General features: G+C 38.1%; 1 pseudogene; it reads left to right on the plus strand.

Annotated features, from left to right (window-relative positions):
* The first annotated feature begins 7,227 nt into the window (after positions 1-7,227).
* LOC112588697 (uncharacterized) lies at positions 7,228-9,684 on the plus strand (annotated as a pseudogene).
* Positions 9,685-10,183: the final 499 nt, after the last annotated feature.

Genomic DNA, 10,183 nt, shown 5'->3' on the forward strand with positions numbered 1-10,183 from the left:
CAAGGACACAAGGAACGACGCGTCAGCGCAGGATATACGATCATGCATAGTCATAATCGAAGCGAGGCCGTAGATGATGCAACGCCTGCGAGTATTGAACATGAGAACGCAGAAGAACGAGACCGACCCGCCGCCGCCGCGGCCGACGCCGCCGCCGCCGCCGCGAAACGAATTGTTCGCACTCGCCGCAAGTGTCGTTCGTTGATCGAGCGCGCTATGCTGTCTGACGAGTATCTACGTGCTCGACGTCGTAGAGTCGCACGTTTCGAAGATCTAAACGTTCGACTGCGAACTCTGATCGGGACGTTCGACGCTGTCAATCGAGTCGATGTTCAAAGTATCACACGATCGCTCTCGTTAGATTTCTTGGGCGCATTGTACGATTCTTCATACATCTCGTATCGATTTTTCGATGACACTGTCTCCAGTGCATAGTACGCCCTCTCGTATATCGTACCGTTGCTCGTCGCAAGTCGTGGACCGAATATATCAGCGACGGCAGATTCGTGGCACACTAAAGCGAGTATCGAAGCATGTTTGCGCACTGAAGCATGGTTGGCTCGACATGCGATAGAAGAGTACTGCAGAGCAATGTTCTATCGATTGTACGAATTTTTGCGATGTTTGGAACTGCGCGATGCTGTACGTTCGATAATCAATGACGACGACGACGACGACGACAACAACGATGACGATGTCGACGACGACTCTTCTACAGTGTTGACGAATATTTCAGCGGGTGACAAAGAGTCACTCTTGACAGAGACGGATGCTCGCGTGTCCAGATTACTTCAACCGATCGAATTCGAAGCTAAGGCATACGACGGATCGCTTTCGCTCGTAGCTCCTCTCGTTACCTCGGTGACATGTCGCTTGATACTGGATGCAACAATAGCCGCGTTGGACATTGATGGCGACCAGAGAAGCATCGGAGGCCGCCGTAAGAATGAAAAACAAGAAATCATTCGCAAACGTTTGATGCGAGCATTACCTAAGTCGCACGATTTGGCGATTGTCGCACTCAACGTGCTGACTCAGCGCGGATGCTTTGATGAGGCTACTCTCGCAAAAGCTGAAAAGTTTCGTAAGCCAACGTTCGTTTCGACAACGTAGCCGCCGAATGCAGCAGACGACCTTGGTGCTCGTGTGTATCGCGCGATAGGTCTGGCTTGGCCAGTGTGGAACTTGACGCTGCAGCGTTCCAGCACGAGCATGACTTCGCAAACGGTCGTCGCGACATCCAACAGCACCACGAGTAGCCTCGGCCACTGGATTCGCGACGACTTGACGGAAGCTGTGGAAAATTACGAATCGGGCGAATGTGAAATGACTCCTCGTTGGATGATCGACGGGTCTCGAAGAGCTCGATCAATTCGAATGTATAGGACGACGACAACCGGTGATGATGCAACGAACGCGAACGCGACGGTGGTGGCAGCAGCAAACGATGCCATCCGAAATATTTGGGGCGACGCGACTGCCGAAGACTACGAGTACTTTGCGCTTTATCGTGCCAACGCGATCTACGATCGCGACGTAATTCGACACGATGCCGATTTTTATACGGAAACGCTGTCGCACGCACTTCAGCGCTTTCGCGATAGGTACAAAGAACCTAATTAGGATACGTAAGCAGTCTGAAAAGTTCTCGACCTGACACATAAATGGCATTAGAAACTGTCAAACTATAATTGTATTGGAAAGTGACATCCCTGATATAAACCTATGTAAAATTTTATTCGATCTGTCAAATCATTCGAGTAGTAGCACCAGTTGAAAAAGCTTTGTGCAAGATGAGTACCGTATTTGCTAACAATTGGCCAAAAACACATTCGAATATCTCGAATTCGTATTTCTCAAGCATATTTGGATCGTTTCAAGCAAAATAAAATGGATTTCAAGCGTCATTTCATAACTGTTGATGAAACTTGGATCCTCCACTATACATCAGAGCGAAAAGAATCTTCCGGCATCACATTTTAATGTTGGTATTGAATTATTTGGGAAAAACGTTGGAATAAGTGATAAGTTAAAGTTTCAGGACATTATATTGAAAAGTAAAACATATTTCAGCGCAAAAAATTTCTTTCATTGTTAGGCCGAGAACTTTTCAGACTGCTCTCGTATATGGATAATCGTTTATATTGCGTAATAACGCGTTGAACGACAGATGCAACAAAAATATCAGAGATTTAGCGATGGTTATGAAGAAATAGCCAAAAATTGTGCAACACAAAGAGGCGTATGTGCGTAATGTTATACGGCAAATAGTTGGAGAGAAGCGATGATAGAGCGACGAGCGACTGCGAGCGAGATATTCGGCACGATTGCACCGCTACCTGTATTTATTGCAACGAAAGAATGTACAACTTTTAAAAATTAATAAACATTTCCTTCAAATGTACCATATAGAGTGCCCCAGAATAATTGTTACAGAACTCGTGGAGACATAGAACGGATTAAGACAAACATAAAAGTCCCATACCGTTTTGCGATATTCACGATAATTATCGACCTATTAATTACAAAAATCTGATTCATATTTTATGTTATCGCACCTACGTCTTGCCGCGGGAAAGCCAACGATACCGTTCGCGCGATGCCAAACGCTATATTAGGTATGCGTGTATCTCTCTCTCGAAAGAGGTTCGTTCAATATTGATCATATGCTGGGTGGGTAAATTTCAAACGTAACAAGTAAAAAATCTCGAAAGGTATGAAAGATATTAAAAAAGCTAAAACACGTGTTCCGTGTGTGATTTCGAAGGGGAAGGTGAATGGCACTATCAGTTTCTTTATTTGGAGGGTATTTTCGAGGACAGTTGAAATTAAACTTAATTTTTTAAAATAGAAAGCCCAATTTTTTATTATATCTTCTTTTTCTACCAATTAATTTGAACATTTGAACAACTTTTGTCTGAAATATTTTTTATTTGCCTAATATTTTTTGACACATTTGAAGAAAAACTTGATAACTTTTTCAATATTTTATTTGCGATATCTCGCTACCTATTGTCGGAAGAAAAAGTGGTACTAGACTTTCTTGCTCTATTTAATTTCAAGAATATGTTGTTACAACAGCGCCCTGACTTTTATTAACTTACTGACTTTCGGAAATCTCAAAATCATCAAATTAACAAAAGTCAGAGAAAAAATTGCTTTAAAGACTATTTAGCGTGAAATAGAAAAAATGTGCAAAATGTTGATTCGTTATTAATTTTAAATAAGTTGAGTCAGTTCGTTGGGAACAAAGAAAGAAATCAATAAATATATTTTAATATATTTTAATCTTATTTTAATATTTTATTATTCCGTTATTCTATAATATCAAAGGCTTTTGCGTATACATGCACACTTACAAATTGAATATTATAAGTTAAAGTCTACAATATAGAGCAATATCAAAGATTCGTATTTAGACGGGCTCGCGTTAAAATTAATTGACAATTTTTAAAGAGCATAACAGGATATTAATTTAAGTAACGTTTCAACGAATGGGCGGATATGTTTATAAATCTACGATATATCAAAATATATCGTACACACAGCTTTCTGGTTCCTTCTTCATACACTTCTTGATTTTCACAGTCGGTCAGCGGCTTGATGTAACCAGTCGCTTATATGGGAGCTTTCCTTCGGATGTACCAGTTTGTACGACAACTGCATATCTATGAAAAATGATTTTCAGAGATCTGTACTCGTGAGAATTATATCAGTGGAACGGAAGAAAAAGAAATGTACTCACTTAACTGGTGGATGCAATCTGATGGCTTGTTCGCTGTTCAATCACATCCCAGTCTGCGTCCTACAAAAGTGATAACAATTCAATAGGATCGATGTGGCTCAATATGCATCTATGTATCTGCAATATATCTTTTACGTATATCGAACCTAATCTGAAATAATATACTCATATAACAAGCGTAATATGCATGCACATGTAACATGTATAACACCAAAGGCTTGTAAGATTCCTTGATTTATTTTCTTAACTGTAATAATTGTTTCGCCTTTTCTTACAGTACTTACAATCAGATTTGTTGTGGTATTAAGATATTGGCAAAGATTCTGCCTTCGCTGGACGGATCAATCATCAGATTTGCTTTTGCTGGCTGGATCAATCATCATTTTCGTCTTTGGTGGCTGGATTATTTCTGTTATAAATTAATCCTTTGGAACATTTCAAGAAACATATCTCCCAAAGCTGAAACAAAAACATTAATCGGAGAAAAGAATTGATCCAATATCTAAAATTATAATGCTAGCATAGATAGCATAATATGTTTGTATTTCATATTCATGCATCTTTAAGACATAAATAATATACATTGGTACAGGTTTAGAATATTAGCTACTTATCTAACACTTGTCCATCCTTCATTTTACTTCTTTCTATCGTCTCCTTTACGTGCTTCCATCGTCTCCTACGGGTTTTATTTTCCAGTTGGCGATGACAAATTCCAATTCGAAGAATGAAACCGCAACAAATTGAGTTATATTTATCTAGGCATGACACAAAACTGAGAATTCACTTTTGTTCATTCATATAATAATATCTTCCTGGAAAAATATATACTTTGTATTGCATATTCATGCATCTTTAAAGCATCGTCTACAATGGCAGTGAGCAGTAAGAAGTAAGCGTGAACAGTAAGAAATGGACCAACCACAGTTGATTATTTTTGTCATAATCGACTGTGATTAGTTTATTTCTTACCGCTTACGCTTACTTCTTTCCGCTTACTGCCATTGTAGACGTACGCTTAAAGGCTCGTCTACATTAGCTGTAAGAGTAAGGCTGTAAGGTTGCAAGACACTAAATGAAATATTTTCATTCGCTGACGGCTTACATTACAGCCTTACAGCCTTACTCTTATAGCTATTATAGACGAGCCTTTAAGACATAAATAATATACATTGGTACAGGTTTAGAATATTAGCTTATTAGAATATTAACTTATCTGACACTTGTCCATCCTTCATTTTACTTCTTTCTATCCTCTCCTTTGCATGCTTCCATCGTCTCCTACGGGTTTTATTTTCCAGTTGGCGATGATAAATTCCAATTCAAAGAATGAAACCTCAACAAATTGAGTTATATTTATCTAGGCACGACACAAAACTGAGAATTCACTTTTGTTTATTTATATAATAATATCCTTCCTAGAAAATATATACTCTCTTTCTCTCTCTCTCTCTCTCTCTCTCTGGCTGTGATATATTAGTGAGTGATTATTGTTGCTCAGTACTTTTATTTTATTTTTACAAAAGTCAAATTAAAAAGCAACAGTAATTTGTCACTCGGGGATTTATATAGAATCAGTATTAATTTTTTATAAGGATAATTTATCCATATTTCTTTTTTATTTATATCATATAAGTTTTTTCACCTTGTTATTATTTGACTTTTATTTATTTTCATTTTAACTACACATCACATCACAATATATTTACACATGTACGTTTCATTTACTTTTTCAGTTTACTACTCCAGCAGTGTAAAACTTAAGCGTCGTCTACAATGACAGTAAGCAGTAAGAAATCTGTGCTCTAACCCTAAAGCGTCGTCTACAATAGCAGTAAGCAGTAAGAAGTAAGCGTAAGCGGTAAGAAATAAACCAATCACAGTCGATTATGACAAAAATAATCAACTGTGGTTGGTCCATTTCTTACTGTTCACGCTTACTTCTTACTGCTTACTGCTATTGTAGACGACGCTTAAAAAATGGATCAACCACAGTTAATTATTTTTGTCATAATCGACTGTGCTCTGGCCCTATTTCTTACCGCTTACTCTTACGTCTTACTATTTTCTGCCATTGTAGACGACACTTTAGGGCCAGAGCACAGACTTCTGCATAACGCATGTATGCGGTAGAACTCCGGCAAATGCTGCAGTGACCAATCAGAAAACAGGCGCATGCCGGAGCCGCAGCAGGACCTTCACCTGTTTCCTGATTGGTCATCGCAGCATTTGTTGAAGCTCTACCGCATATATGGAGTCTAAGGCTGTGTTCCAAAATTCACTGCCAGTACTGAAAATATATGATTTGTGTCACGTATATTATAGATTTTCAGTGCTAGCAGTGAATATTGGAACGCAGCCTAAACTCTAAGCCAGCGGCATAGCGGTGCTTGTTTTCGTGCTGAATTGCTTGCTGGAATTGGATGAATTGGATGAAAATACTGCGTCCGCGATTGGTACATTTCCGAAAATGGATGAAAATGCACCAATCAGAACGCAATATTTTCATCCAGCAAGCAATCCAGTACGAAAACAAGCACCGTGTGCCGCTGGTTTTACCAATTTGCAGAAATTAAAATTGTGTTGTCCAGGGGGTTTTCGTTCGTACCAGCATTTTCCCATCTAGTTTTCGACGAAATGTCGTGTAACTCGCGTTCTCGCAAATCAGACGAACAACGCGATACGCGAGGCGCAACGCGTGATATCCAATGAGCGTTGCGTGTCGAAGAAACTCATTGGATATCACGCATGCATGTCACATATAGGGTGCGTTCGGGGAGCGCACTGCAAACGCTAACGCTACCAAATACTACAAACTCTGTTCAGAGAGTTAATAATGCCGTGTTCCAAAATTCACCGCCAGCACTAAAAAGTTATAGTTTGCGTGACACAAACTATATATTTTCAGTATTGGCGGTGAATTGTGGAACACGGCATAAGTCGATAGTATTTTAGCGGTAATATGAAAAGAGAATGGGGCAAAATTAAAAAAACGCAGTGTTAGCTATTTTGACACATACAGTGCGTGATTTATTAGAAACATCATCGTCTTCCGATAGCGATGAAGAATTAGAATTAATTACAAGGTGTATAAGAAGACATAAAAACGTGCCCAGAGTGGAGAATTATGTTCAGCTAATAGTGCCAGCACTTTAGTGACCAGCAATTTAAGGCTCATTTTAGGTATTGCAATATGAACAGTAATATAAAACATATTAGTTGACTTACTTAAAGATGTAACATATAATAATTAATTAATGCATGATTTAGAATATCTCCTGCAACATTTGACCACATTTTATCCATCATTAAGCCAAATTTACATAGAGAAAGTGTCGGAACATCAATGATTGATCCACACATAAACAATTTTTATCAGCATTGTAGAGATTAGCCACAGCAGATTCTTTCAGGTAACATTATACCCAGATAGCCAAACCTGAGCGAACAAATTCCGCGCAAGAGTTGACATCAAGTGTTGATGGCTGGAACTGATATGTCAGGATATTGTGAAGGATCATCTTCAAGTGAACGCTTTAATACAAGTAAATATATGTATATATATATATGTGTGATTCTATCTCATAAACTATGAGATATAACCTCAATCTCAACTTTAGATTAACATCAATTCTGGAAAAAGAAGAAGGAAAGAAGAAGAGAAAATTAACATCATGTTTTACAATAATAAATAGTAGGATCATATTTACAATAATAAATAATATGTTAGAAATTATATTCTGATAAGCCAAATAACAAATCACCATGTATTTTCTGTTAAGGACATATAACAATGCACTGGGCTGTTGAAAGCATTAGACGAATTCAATACCGAAGGTACGACCAAAATTGCGGTGTTAGAATCCTCCATAGAGCGATTAGCGTCTGTTGCTGAAATCGAACCAAATGAGAAGAAGAAGACTGAGTTGTTGTCCATCGTTGAGAGCTATAAGGAACAATTAAATATGTTCTTGGTGGTCTTTCGCAAGGCTAATGTCGTTAGCACTTGTGTCATAAATTAGCTAGGGAGAATCTGCTCTTCTTGCCAGAGGAGTGGCAAAATGCTCTTCGTAAACGACGAGACAAATAAAGTTTGATAGATTCTTCTAGCCAAATCACAGATAAATTATTCAGCATCGTAAGGCATCTAGCTGAGACAACTCAGAGAAGTGCTGATATACAGGGTGCACGATTTATCTGAAGACATTGAAATATCACGAGAACTATGCATTGGATAAAAAAAAGTGGTTAATGAAAGTTGTTAGTCTCGAAGGGGGACATCCAATGATACCAAACTCGACCTCCCACCCCACCCCCTGGGGGTGGGGGTTGGGGCAACTTTGAAATCTTAAATGGAAACCCCCATTTTTTATTGCAGATACAGATTCTACGCCACAAAATACGTAAATTTTGTCCGAAACTTTTTTTTTATTCGTGATAGATGGCGCTGTAATCGCAAAAAATTATATTTTCCGCAATTCTCCAGAAATGATCATTGGATTGAGAAATAAAAAATACCTGTTCAATATTTTTAAAGAACATAATAAAAGTTATTCCCCCCCCATCCTCTCGGGGTAGGGTGGGTGGTCGTTCAAATCTCAAATGGGAACCCGAATCGAAAAGGGAACTGCTCGACGCGCCACTGTGGGTGTATGGCGAAAACTACGGCTTATTATAAAAGGCAGTGCAATGCGTCGAGCAGTTCCCTCTTCGATTCGGGTTCCCACTTGAGATTTGAATGTTACCACCCACCCTACCTCGAGAGGATGGGGGGAATAACTTTTATTATGTTCTTTAAAAATATTGAACAGGTATTTTTTATTTCTCAATCCAATGATCATTTCTGGAGAATTGCGGAAAATATAATTTTTTGCGATTACAGCGCCATCTATCACGAATCGAAAAAAAGGTTTCGGACAAAATTTACGTATTTTGTGGCGTAGAATCTGCATCTGCAATAAAAAATGGGGGTTTCTATTTAAGATTTCAAAGTTTCCCCCAACCCCCACCCCCAGGGGGTGGGATAGGAGGTCGAGTTTGGTATCATTGGATGTCCTCCTTCGAGACTAACAACTTTCATTAACCACTTTTTTTTATCCAATGCATAGTTCTTGAGATATTTCAATGTCTTCAGATAGATCGTGCACCCTGTATATTGGACATATTGTGTACGTACTATATTTTTGGATTATTTCATAAAAATATTGAATTTATTAGATATCTATCATGCAGAATGAAGCAGCTATTATCCTATCTTGAATATCTTGAACATATGAGATGTGAGAATAGAAAAATATTTAACAGAAAATACATGGTACTGAAACAATTGTCTTATAGTAGTAAAGTTTAATTTTCTGAGTAAACTAAGCTTTAAAATCTAAATCCTTTATCATTTTTTCCTAAGTTATTTTTTAAATAAAATGTTTTAATTAAAAATGTAATAAAATTTATTAAAATGTTTTTTTGTATCATAACTGATTTTGAATCATTCTTTATTATAGGTGATTGTATTTCTTTTAATAACTGTTATCGAAAAATAAACTCAGAAACAGCATTCCATTAAAAAAAAACAAAGATGACCTTCAAATCTTGAGAATCACCTGAAAAAAGCGTTACCGCCGCAAGGATTACTTCTGCACCATGTAATTTCTCTCTTTGTTAGATAAATCATTATTTATTATTATCGTCTCACTATATATTGTCTGATTAAGAATAATTATTACGATTCTACCGATTTTGCTGTTGTTTCAGTAACATCCTCTGACAAGGTTGATAACACGAGAAACGAGCTGGAGCATCAAGAGCAAGTGATAGTACAATCGGGGAAGCTCTTAGAAAAATATGGTAAATGCGAAGTCACTGATGAAATATTATTTGCATTGGCCTTCGCGTTCTTCCTCGCCTGCGTGTTTTACATTTCACAAAAGAGACTGTTCTGAAAGCCCTTTGTATGTGATATTAATGAAATGGATTGATCATTTACGGTGATATTGCGATTGTAACATATTGCGCAGGAACTCTCACGATAAATGACATAGAGAATGTATGTTCTATTTAAGAGGAGAAATCGAGTGAGTTTTTACAAGTATTTTAATGGCTTTACGCGTGTGTGGATAAATTGCTTGTTAATCTCTGAAGGACGTTTTTATTCGGTCACCAAAATCTTATTAAATAAACTCAACTGGTTGTATATAATGGTATATAACACGGTCGCGCACCGAAAAATCAACTGTTACTGGCGCCGTCGCGCCAATAAGTCAGTGTCGGTGTGATAACGATCCAACAGATGCTGCAGCAGATTGGACGGCAATTCCATCGTGACAATGTCGATATTGCGAAGATCGATTATCGCGGTGCAAGAGTACAACGGATTTTATTCGAGCGCTTTTTCACGAAATTCGATCGAATTCGCATCGTACATGAGACTGGAATCGTCGC

Source organism: Harpegnathos saltator, unplaced genomic scaffold (genome assembly GCF_003227715.2).
Source record: "Harpegnathos saltator strain DR-91 unplaced genomic scaffold, Hsal_v8.6 scaffold270, whole genome shotgun sequence".
NCBI classification, from domain to species: Eukaryota; Metazoa; Arthropoda; class Insecta; order Hymenoptera; family Formicidae; genus Harpegnathos; species Harpegnathos saltator.